Source organism: Phalacrocorax aristotelis, chromosome 7, assembly GCF_949628215.1.
Source record: "Phalacrocorax aristotelis chromosome 7, bGulAri2.1, whole genome shotgun sequence".
Taxonomy (NCBI): domain Eukaryota; kingdom Metazoa; phylum Chordata; class Aves; order Suliformes; family Phalacrocoracidae; genus Phalacrocorax; species Phalacrocorax aristotelis.
Genome location: NC_134282.1, coordinates 1748289 through 1761225, shown reverse-complemented (window position 1 = coordinate 1761225; position 12937 = coordinate 1748289). Strand labels below are relative to the sequence as shown.

Sequence of the window (12937 nt, the reverse complement as noted above, 5' to 3'; positions counted from 1 at the left end):
CAAAGATGGAGCTTCATTCCCTTGCTCATCCTGTAGCTCTTCTTTGCACCTCTCACAGTTTCAGTTCATTTGTCTGAAAATAGCTAAACACAACGGTAGAAATACTTGAAAGGAGTTAACGCTCCTTGTAAGATGGTACAAATATTTCCTTCTCTCTGTTAAAAAACTCTCACCTTCCAGGACGGCATTATCTTTTCCACCATAATTGTATTCCATTGTCTAATCATATTCATCCTTCCACTGACAAGCACACTCAGATTTTTTTTCACCTCCGTTACTTCCAGTTCATAAACCCCGAGGTTACAGATGAAGTTATTATTGAACCCAAAGTGTATGGCTTTGCACAGTATGCTACTTGCTCACATGACACTACCAGCCAGATAGTAAAAAAGTTAGTGTAATTCTTTTTGAACAACAACCCAGTCTTCCTCAGCATTGCCAGCACCTCCCAACTTTGTCTTATCTAGGAATTTCACCTCAACACACTGGTAAATATATTAAATACAGCCGGGCCCAAGACTAACCCCAGAGAGACACTACTAGTAACATTTCTCCAGCATTGTCATCTTCTTTTGAATACTACTGTTAGTCAGCACTTCAGATGGCTCACAATTCTTGGGTTCGCCGCCATAATTTCCAAATTTGAGAACTATTTCCTGTGGGATATCAGTTACTGGATCTAAGTGGATGAAGCTCACTTTTATTACTCCTAAAAAATCAATTATCATATTGAAATATATTGAGCAACATCATCTACCTTTGATAAAAACAATGTTGTAATTTATTCCAAAGTAGGTCCACACTTGTTATTTTCCAGTCAGAGGGAAAAAACCAACAAACAAACAAAAAACCCCACCTACCCAAAGAAATCCAACAAAATGAAACAAAAAACCAGACTGACTACAAACCCCATATTATTGCAGTTTCTTCAGCATTCTGGAAATTATCTGCATCCCCTAAATTTGTCTTACCAGTAAGCTTTCCTTCCATGCCAGCAGCTGTAATTTCTAGTGCAGCATCATAATACGTATGATAGAATTATCACTGTTCTCATCACCTAGAGTGATACCTGAGGCTAAACATTCATTCGATATGTGGGCTACAGTGGCCGAACTGTTCATCTGTATCCTAGCCTCTGTATGAGGTGTCCCACCTCCTTCTTATTTGACAACGAATACAAATTTGATATGTGGTCCAATACACCTTGTTTCATCTGTGCACATAAGATGTACCAGTTGCTTATGCAAAGGACAAGTATCAGTACAGTGACTGAACCAGGAATACCAATTACTGAAGAAATTGTGTGTGATACTTTCGTTCAGGAATATCCCCTTTGTTAACAGTTTTCCTTTTTTCCCCCCTAAACACACTTGACTCCTTGAGCACCTGGAATCTCATGCACATGGCTGAAGTTCATGTGAAACATTTCTTTTTCTCTATGAACAATTAAAGACTTAGAATTTACCTTGGATTTTGTTCATTCTTAGCTGTCAGACAGTAATCTCCTGAGGCAAAAATCTAAACAAGGATGTTCTAAATGTCCTTAGCACATTGGGTGCACAGTCTCTCAAAGCCCTAGATTAAAAGGTCCCTTTCAAGTATCAAAGATGATGTCCCCCAGAGACTCATGCTGTGCTTCTTTTGCCCATTCCTTTGAAAGGCTCTATCAGGAAACCTCCCGTTATCAGTCACATGAAAAATACCAACTAGTCCCCGACGTCAAAGAGGGACATTCAAAGGGTCTGTCAAATGCAGCTGAAAGGCTTGTTATAAGCCACATCAGACAAGTAGAGAGGAATTGCTGGCACCAGAAATAACGGGAAGACACAGTAGCAGGCCTAGGGATGTGGAAGCATGCTGCTCACCCAGAGTTCCGCCTCAAGAACATGTTTGCAACTATGATTGCTTACTCTCTCCTCACAGTCAAAAAGTACAACAAAAAAGATTGCAAAGAATACTTTGTCAATACTTGCAAACATCTGAAGGGTGGGTGTCAAGATGATGGGCCCAACGCCAGGCCAAGGGGCCACGGGCACAAGCTGGAACACGGGAAGTTCCACCTGAACATGAGGACAAACCCCTTCCCTGTGCGGGTGCCAGAGCAGGGGCACAGGCTGCCCAGAGAGGCTGTGGGGTCCCTTCCCTGGAGACATTCACCCCCCGCCTGGACACGGCCCTGTGCCCCTGCTCTGGGGGTGCCTGCTCCAGCAGGGGTGGGACGGGATGAGCTCCAGAGGGCCCTGCCAGCCCTGCCAGTCTGGGATTCTATGAATAGTAAAGCTTAACAATGGTGCAACGGGTAGATTTATATGTGTGTATATTTTATTTGGCATTAGAAGAGTTTAGCACAACACAGCTATAGGGTGCATGCATTTTAAAGGTTTGGATTAATTAATTGTTTGTGAATACGCATCAGGGAAACAGAAATTTTCTCTCCACGAAACACGCATCCATGAACAGTGTTAGTGTATTTTTCCATTGAAACCATGACATTTCTCAGCCACGGGGCTGAGGATATTTTGTGCCTCTATGTATAACTTTCCAAAGTAATTTATTACAGTATTTATATTTAGAAGTTAAGCCTACTTGCTAGATTTTTAAAATGGATTTCCCTTTAGCTGTCTGTGCTACCACTCTGCTCACTTCTTACAAATGTTTGAGTGGTTCACCGAACAAGTCTTGCTTTATACATTTAGACCATTTCTTTGCTTGTCCTTGTGCTCTTTCCCTTGAGATTTTCCTTGGGTCCCATTTTTTTTAACACATATTTATGCTATATCTACATATGCAAGAAAATAATATGTAGATTCCTAAATTAAAAATTGGCTTCATTCTTTTGTCATCTCCAAGACTGAATTACCATACTGCACAAACATCTGTTTCCTTGCTCAATTCCTAATTTTTCAGTTTGGGGGGCACAGACCCACTTTGACTTAGCTATCCCATGCTATGTATGACGGATTTAATTTCCTAATTTTCTGGCTGAGGGCATCTTCACTCAGTGTTTCTAATTTCTATTTTAACTGAAATTGTTTCTCTCCTCTGTATTATGGAGTACTGTAGGAACACAGTTGGTCTGGTTAATCAAAAGACCTTGCGACCAAAGCTAACAATGAAAAAGGACCTGTTCACAAAACAACTAAACAGAAAATCAAACAAAATTACAGGAAAGAATGAACATATTCCTATTTCATCCTTCGGCTAACGTGGGATTGTTCCTTAACATGTATTATTTTCTGTCCAAGCATCTAAGTCCAGTAACCGGCCTTTCACTAAGCCATTTTAGAGTCAGTCTAGCAACAGGGTTTCAGTATGGTTTTGTGGCATGCAGCATACAAAATTCATTTTCAGATTCTCTCCCATAACTCCTATATCTAACACTAGTCATACAGTGGTAAAAACTCCAACCAGTGAGTCTGTCCTTAATTGTGTCACGGGACCCAACTGAAATTCATAGCATCATTTCCGAGGCAAACTGCCATTTTTTTCTTCTGCAGCAGGTTTTACACTGTCAACCTGATTTTAAATATTGCACATACTTCCTGATGACATTATCAGCTGAATTGATCTTCTCTGTATAAAGGGCTACTTAAAAGGAGGAGGAAGTTTCTTCTTACTACTTTATTTAGGAATGGCAAGGCTTATGCAAGAACTGGGGATGAATGTCAGCCAAAAGGAAGAAGTCCTTTCTTGCACCATGAAACATATTAATGTCATTGTCCCCCAGCTTCAATTAGGTTAAAAATAGTTTCCTATTAATATTACGGTAAATCAGAACAGGCTTTTTTTATGGAAATATATACAGGAAAAAAATGCTGGTGCTTTTATTTTTAGGTCCTGGGTACAGCAGTAAGTAAAACATAGCACGAGTACCAGGCTCAAATTGTAGCATCTGTCTCGGAAGATTTGTTGGTACAGAGCTGTCACCCACATGGCTTCTTGTCTTGTATTAAACAAGACAAGTGCAACAGAGAAACATGAAAAGTGTTAACAGTGCTGCAAGTCAGATGCAAAGGACAGAGAATTCAACAGATCTCTGAAGGAAGAAAATTGGATGGAAAATTTTCAGTAACAACATCTGAAAAAAATTATTTTTAACCATAAATAAAAAATTTTAATCCTTTCTGAGTTAAAAAAGATGTCATCCATTTTAATGAAAAGGCAGATTTTCCTTATATGCCTTTTCAAGTAAATACTGCTTTATTAAATTGGATATGGCACAAAAAATATTGTTCTTGTTTGGATGACAAAGTTTTTTCTATTTTTCAGAACTAAACAGCACAATTTATGATTTTGCCAGGGACTTTTACAAAAGCCAATCCTGATTAGAGAAATAACCTCCCATCTCCAGGAAGGAACACAGAAGAGGAGAGTCCTTGAGCCTGTCTGACTTTAGATTCGGTTACAAATGCAACACACAGATCTGAGGTAGTCTCTTCCATTGACTTTCTTCGTCTTTCAGACAAACTATTCAGCCTCCGCACATGAGATATGAATGTCATACAAAGAACAGAAAGAGAAGTCTGAGGAGAAAATGGAATTTCCCAAGGTGATAGCATAAAAGGAAAGAACAGAATATTAGGTTTGTAGTCCTAGGTACAAAGTTGCCTTTACAGTGACCCTACATGGACTGGGTTTTTACCACTGCTTCAGTTTAATACCTAACTCAGGGGCTTAAGGTAGGCAGTTAGTTTACCTGAATCACCTACATAATCAGTGAAGAATGTCAGGCTCCTCTAGAGGTGCTTCAGAGCAGAAGCTGTACTTGTGGATTCTGAATTACTTTCTGAAAGAACGTCCTCTGCGTTTAATCTCTCAGTAGCCCAGGAAAATCTGTCTTCCTCATTTAGGCACCTATGTTTGCCCTGAAAGGTTAGGCAATAGGAACTGCCTCACACATCTCCTTCCCTGTGTTTCTGCACTCCACTTCTAGTACTTTCACAAATTTTGCTGAAGCTAGAAGTAGCAGATTTTATCAGTGCGCTAACTGGTTCAACCACACGCTTTCCTGCTCTGGTACTTCTGGTTGTTTGCATGTCTAAACAGCATCTCAATCTTTGATCCCCTCCAGGGAGCATGCGCTCTTAAATGTGACTATTTTTAGTACCTCCTCTATGACCATCTTCTCCAAGATGAAAGATGTCCCTACCTATATAACATGGGAAGATGATGCCTACATCGGTTTGTGAACTGCTTACATATTGAAAATCCCTATACAGGCGTGGCACATTGTATTTTTATAATTAATCAGATATGCAGTATGACTGTTACAGTCTCCTGTTTTTCACCCGAATATCAATTTATTTACTTCTTGTAATTTTTCACACTTCAAGAAAATCAATTTCCCGTTTCTGAGAAGACAGCATACTGATTAATAAAAACTCCAGTCTACTGCATGCCCTCCCTCCTGTGATTTGTAGGCTTGGAAAACACTGATAATTTTTCTTGGCTGAGCAAAAAAATTTCTGTAACAACAAGTGATACAGACAAGAAGGCTTAAACTATCTGAAGCAAAAAAATATAACAAAATTCTTACAGGAGAGCCAGTACATTAAGCATGTGATACCCTGCTAATGGAAGCAGTCTACACAGAACATATAGATAGAGAGCAAAGAGTGTAATTGCTGTTTTGGGATCAAAGACACAAGTCAGGAGGCTCCAGCCGCTTAATTCCATCTGTCAGAGACCCTGCTGGACACATCCGGTCTGGATCCAGTCTGCAGGTCAGAGTACGGACCACTACCAAGTCTTTTAAAAGTCACCTAGTCACAATAGCTGGTAGCTACCCAGAGGAGAAAAGGCATAAAAGAGAGGGACAGCAGGTTCACTTTGCTCCAGAGTAGATGTCAGTATCTCTCAGGTAGGTCACAGAAATGTAAATGGCTACAGAAAATATTCCCCCCAGGTCCACAGCAGTCACTGTACAAGGAGTAACATGGAATCAGTCATGGTAAGGATTTATAAAAGGATAAAGACACACAATATACAGCAGACTACTGTATATTCAGGAATATCCCTATCTTGGTCCCTGTGGAGACAAAGGTCTTAGGAGGATGCTCATGAAACCCTGGGGTTATTCTATCCAGCCGTCCTCCTACGTAGGAATTTCCGTTACTCTTAGCAGGGTAGTACCTGAATGCCTGCTTGGATTACTCGTGTTTCTGGGACACAAATCTATCTGGACAATTAGGCAGGAGTTTGTACAAAACCACAAGGTAGGAAAATCTGATCTTAGGTACTCGCTTCCTTTTTCTGTGCTTCCATTTCTGTAAAATAAGGGCATGACATTGACCTTCATTATAAAACATTTGAGATCTGTGGATGAAGTTACTAAATAAGAACTAATTACTACCATTAGGTGGGATCCAGAACCAAAAGTCATCGGTTTTCTAGTTCAGCCTCACTTGTGACTATAATTATAATCTCATCAGAAGGTTTTGGCCTAATATGGCAGAAATCTCCTAAGGATAATTCCAAGTGCTGTTCTATTGGAAACCCTAGCTTTACTTGAAACGCCAGTCTCAAAGTCTAGCCTTACCTAAGCCTCATCATCTGTGTGTCACCATAATTCTTCATAGCTGCATTTTGCTGTTTAAGAGTTAGAATGCCTGAAAATAGAATTACTGTTTGCTCTCAAAACAGTTGCTTTCCTCTTTACTACAAACTGAATGAAAACAAAGCAGATAAAAGGACAGTTATAATTTCAAGCCGTTTAGATTTTATAAAGCCATGCAGAAAATTATTTAAAGTAGAACTTGTGCTTCTGTAAGACCAAAAATATTACCCTTGATTCCATAAGATTTCAGCTTTTTTCTTGACAACCCCACCAATCCTTTTGGATGGTTTTTAGTCTTTTTTAAACCTCTTTAATAGGCAAACTGAATCCTGCCTCCTGACAGCATATCAACATACCTAAAACAAGAAAGTGTATGTGCTGAATGTTTCTTTTGCTACAAGTGTGAGATTCAGCCTTTGATGAGAAAAACACATTCTCTTTCTAAAGCTGAAACACTTCAACAAATATCAGTGCAATATATTTGCTTTATTTTAAAGAAAATCCTCTTTAAGAAAGGGCTCTGAATTCAAATTCCCAATCCAAACTGTGCATCACAGTCTGAATTTCCTAGTCTGATAGCACTACTAAAATGCCTCCCAGAGACTAAATTCAGCCTTAATTCGGGTTTGTCTGGCCAGGAGAGAATTAAGGAAACCCCACAGCAGAGCCTAACAGCTCTAACAGCTTCTGTGCTATCTCCCATATTCCCTCTACATAGAAGGAGCTGGGTAAAGGAGCATTCCTCAAAAACAAATGTTTAAAAGGAAGATGAAAGTATCCCCATCCAACGTGGGCAGTTCAGGGGTAGTCCAGTCCTAGACGATATTTCTTTTTAACCTCCATTGAACATTAATGACTATCACTCTAAATTTCTAACTTGTTTTATTATGTTCTTACTACATTACATCATGCTACCCTGTGTATAAAAACAATGGAATGAAAGCCTTTAATTTTAGCTGTCATGAGTTAAAGAATAAATGGCAGCAGAAGCTTTCACTTACAATTGCAGGATTTTAGGTAGCTACAGAAAAAGTTATCTTTTCTGTATGTGAACAAATGCTCAACCATTTAAGCAAAATTTCAGAAACTGTAAGAAGTTGCATGTGCTTAAGAGTTAATAGTGAAGGTGTCACTCCGCTCAGAAATACAGCTGACTTTTCCATGTCACATTCAGCTTATTAATAACCCAATTATTTCTGTCTCAATGGCACCTATCTCTCTGTGCTTTTTGTTATTGTTATGCAACTCAAATAGCTTTCATAATCGCTTTTGGCTGAGCTTGAACAGGTAAACTATAAAATTCAGCTAGAATCGAGTTTTATGCTGAGATGCTATTGAAATTCAATAGAAGAATGTTGAGTGACAGAGAGTATGCAATTATGCGAGAAGACTGTTTGCAACAAGCCATCTTGGAAGTACTTCCATTTGTGAGAGGATTTTTTCATATTCTGAATCTGAATACATTAGAAAGCCTGTAATCAGTTAATAGAGTCAAATCTGCAATTCTTAATTCTGAGTATCTTCTGTAACAAGATGAGCTTCTCAGTTCTTGCGATCAACTTACAAACAAAGCCAAATACAAGAAGCTGGTTCAGAAAAATCAATGCAGGGAATCATTGCCAGTTCTCTCATAAATATTTCTCCCTTAGAAACCACCAGAATTTACATTCTCTTTATCATGTATTGTATAAGGTTATACACAATTACAGCACTTCCTACATAAAATAATACAGACCCTTGCATAAACGGATATAAAAATTACACACAACCTCCTGGCAAATTGCCGAAGTGGCCCTTATGCTTACAAAATAGTGCATCAATCTAATCTAATCTCTGTGTGTACACATGTATGACAATATTGCCACAAAGCTGCTTTGTTTAGCTGTGCATTTTCATGACCTTGAAGCTCAGGATAATGTGTTTTTTTATTCTATTCAGTATCTTCACACAAGGATATCTACAATCATTATAAAAAAATCTCCAGTCGGAGGAGTGGGGGGAAAAAAAAGGGACTTCAACTGCTCAGTTTCTAAATTAAGCTACATCTGAAGTTAAAAATAGCCCTTCTGCCTGAAGATGCTATGCTGCCTGAATTTAAATAGCCTGTTTCTTTCCCTGACAGATAACGTTTATTGTGCTCTCTGCTGCTGCAGAAAAATGCCTTCTATAAGAAGGGTACCTCTTCTTTTATGTCCAATTTCACTTCACCTAAGGCGACAGAATTAAATAAAGTCAGTCAGTGTTCTAGCCAGGATGTGTACCAATTTTCCCACAGACGTTTCTCAAATTTTACTAAACAGACCTAAAAATATGCATGTGAATACATTTGACTTTTCCTAGCTCTTTCCGCAGATTCTTCCAGGAAGATCTATACTAAGAATATATTGCCTGACATGCAATCAGATTTCTACAATACATTTCCTAAAAGTGCTTATGCCCACACCTACCAACCTCTTTTGGTTTCATTTATGTTCGTGTATATATATTTCTAGTTGTTTCATTGCTGATTCTAGAGAAAAAGAAGTATTAAATGCAATTACATACACTATACGTGAAATGGTTTACTCACTGTTTCTCCCCAAAGCACTAAATGGAAAAGAGTAGAAACTGTATTCTGTTTCTCTCTGGGCCTAATGCAGAGCCAGCATAAGGATTTCTGTCCTATCCATATTCCTATGCGATCAGATCATATCCTGATGTGAGCAGAGGCTGAGTGCTCAGAATTAAGTTATGCAAAGCCTGCTTGTGCTACTCATTTAGAGTAAGTCAGGCTTTGGCTTTATATTGCACACAGATTAGAAAGGTAAAAAAGCCTTTTGAGCCATCCAGCCCCTCTTGCCGAAGCAGGTTAGTTCTTTTTGTTAAAACTTCTAGTGCTCCATCCAGTGTAGTTTTAAAGTTTCAAGCACTGTACCCATGCTCACCCCTGGGAAACCATGAATTTTCCTCAATATTCATTCTAAATTTACTGTGCCTTAATTTCATCATTTTACGAGAATTAATCAGATTATCTTCTACATTTTAGGCAAGAAAATATGAAAGGCATACTTCCAGTGTGCAAAAATGAAACTCGAATCTTGCTATATTGAGTCAACCCTACTTTCCCTCTCTTTGTTAAATTGCATATTTAATATGAGCACTCCCAAGGGAATAGCACAGAAAGACTCAGGAATAAGTAAATGAAAGATGAGATGGATATAAGTACTCCTCTTATCCCCGAGCAAGACTTTCACGTTGCAGTCAATTTGTGGACTAAAAGCCTGAAAGATCCCTGAAAGCTTTATAAGCATCGATAATATTTGCAATGATGTAAGCCAAAGGCAATGATCTAAATTCTGCAGTCCCTAATTGAATAGAACACCCATTGAAGTCAACAGGAATTGCACTCAATTAAGTTGTACAGTATCTCAGGTCTATAGCATTTTACTGCAGGTTACTACATAGCACCTATGAGTGGTTTTATTTGTACAGGGCAACGTTTGCAAGATGCAAGCCTCTGTGGAAGGAGACGGGACTGGAACGCCAACACGCAGTTCAGCTGAACAGAACTGCAGTCATCAACCAACACCACCTTCAGATGGGTTGTCTATTCACTTCCCTAGCTGCAGCTGTAAGGCTACTTTGATTTGCAGGCCTGAAACAGCAAGGTCAGTCGTGTTACAGGGGGAATGAATTTGACTCAAATTTTAGATAAAATGGGAAATAAAATTAAATCTTTGTGAAATTTGATGTGCATGTCCGTAGCCCGAAGTACTCATCATCAGAGTAATAGAATTTCTCTGAACAAATTAACCCAAACTATAGTCTGAGCCATTAAACACAAATAAACAGGTACGTGGGTCACACAGACCTATCGTGTTAACAGTATAGTTTCTACAAGGTAAACTCGTGTCACAGCTTACAAGGCTTTGGGACTTCAGCATTTGTTAGTCCTTAGCTGTTACACCCCTTACCCGGCTTTATTACCAAGCATGTGAAATGAGAGCTACCTGTGTTGCCACTGAGGACTTGGGGAGGAATGAGAGTCAGTCTGCAGCCGTGGAACTGCGGATGGTTTGGTATCGCCCCTGCTGCTGGGGAAGATGGGATCATGGCTGCCAGAAACCATTCACATTGCACTGTGTCAGAGCGCTTCGCAGAACCATGGTATAATGCATGTAATGAGTCTCCAGAATCACGTTTGTGAGGCCTGGAGAATGTTTCTCTTTCCAAATGCGAACCACTGAGTCATCCTGTTCATGTGAGACAGACTGCATTCTTTTCCCAGAGAGCTCCTTTGAATCACTATTACCACCAGATAACAGATGTTGTTCTCCAGGAAAGTTTTTCATACAAGCTCTTATAATCATACGGATTATTCCAACTTGACCTTGTACCTACAGCAGAAAAACAAGACGAACGGGGGGATCTTGGAGCGCTGTGTGTTGTAGTACTTTGCGTAACTAAGTAACTAGCCCCTGAACAACATGACTACTCAAAATGCTATACAAAGAATAACAGATAACGTTCATAATCTTGCAAGGTCCCATCTTACATACAGGAAGAAGCAAGCCCTAAAGTGTTTAAGGGCTTGTCCAGCATCATACAGTACATACTTAACAATTGAGGAATAAGTGATCCAATCTGCAACAGCATCTACGTCTCTTTGAAACTTAGTGCCTACAGATGTGCAACGAAACTCAAGTTAAATCAACTGAAAATAGGACTAAAAGTATAAATTGGAAGCTTTTAGTAAAATGCTTTAAAATGCCCATCTTCTGATAACCGCTTCCATTTGAAACCACAAGACACTTTCTCTCTAATTACTTGTTCAAAGTGAACCTTACCATGCACTTTAAAAAGAGACATTCAAAAGTGCTGTAATACATACTAAGCTTCAAGCTTTCCTAACTACCCATACTTTTGGTCAAGTGACAGTCACTTTCCTTCTGCATGCCTTTACTGTGTTCCTGGACTGCAGCTTTGGATGATAGAGCACATTTTCACCACTCTTTCAAAAAATACCCTTAAGTGGCAATTTAAAACCAGCCATTTATATTGTAACTATTCCTGTGCCTTCTGGTGCCACCTTAACTAAGTTGATGCAATTAAATTATTTCTCTAATGCCCTGAATACATGCATTTCATGATTTCACATCAGAGTTTTGGAGTTATGTCAGACCCCAGACATAACAGAGCTATGCGTATTCATAGCAGTGGACAGTCAGGCCCAGGTAATGCAATAACAGCTTGGATCCCAAACAGCAGCAACAAAATACAGAACCATGGGGCTTTGGTTAGATAAAAATGAATTAGTAAATTTTTCATCAGATTTTCTCATTAACCACCACAATCACTAACTAAAACTCACAGTATTCCTTTAAGAGAGATACTGTTCATTAAAAAAAACCAAAATCAAACCCCAACAAAAAAGGCAATGCCAGATCATGGACAGATGACGCTGCCAGATAAAATAATCTATCAGGTCTCGGGAGAATTAACCTCTAGCAGAAAAGGCCACAGTTTAGGCTGAGCTGTCCAGTGCAATGACAGTTCTAATACTGTTATCAATAATTATTTGTTTTGTCATACACTATGTTTAGAAACTATTGTTCACTCAATGATTATTCATGTTCATTTATCTTTTGCCTTGTTTCTCAAGGGATGAGGACTTCAGGCTACTGAATCTTTTTATATATGCTTGCACTCATCCAGCGTGTCTCAAACTCTCTAGGATAAGCACTGCTTCTCTTCTGTCATCCTAGCTTGTCTTCCCATTCATGGCTATCTCCCTACTTTCCAGCTCGTGACGTACTTTTCCATCCTGGTCTGAAGCGTGACTTTTCATCAGTGGATCAATTTGTGCTGTTAATTCTTCCTCTTTTCTATGTATTCAAAAGTAGAAGATAAAGAAACAACTGGAATTCACCATTCCAAAGTTTCCAGCAACAGACACAGCATTAAAAGGGTCAAATTGCTCGACAGCACTGTGTCATGGGTAGTTACGTTATCCCAAACTTCAGTGGCTGTCTCTATCCAACATATCCTCCCCAGCTTACCGCCCCAAACTCTGCTTATCAGCTTTAGCGAGACGCTCCAGGAACCCTGTGTCTTCCTTAGCCTGCTCCCTGGAGCTCTCTACTACTTGGTTGATTTACTGCATTACCAATACGAGTACCACTAAAACCACTCAATTCCACCTAACACTACAGCTTTCCTTCATTACACCCAGTCCGTTTGCCTCCTGATTTCTCAGACTTTTAGCTGCAGAATTGCCTGTCTCCTGCATCACTCCTCAGAGCCACAAATACCTTGCCCTAATTCTTGACAGACGTTATACTGTGAACTGTTACAATGCAATTTTATCCCCTTCTCCTTTCAGCTTCTTTCTCTCTGTCCCAC

General features: G+C 39.3%; 1 protein-coding gene across 1 annotated transcript in view; it reads right to left on the bottom strand.

Moving 5' to 3' along the window:
* Window positions 1–12937, bottom strand: part of GNB4 (G protein subunit beta 4) — a 76209-nt gene that overhangs the window by 48683 nt on the left and 14589 nt on the right. The gene's annotated exons all lie outside the window — the stretch shown is intronic.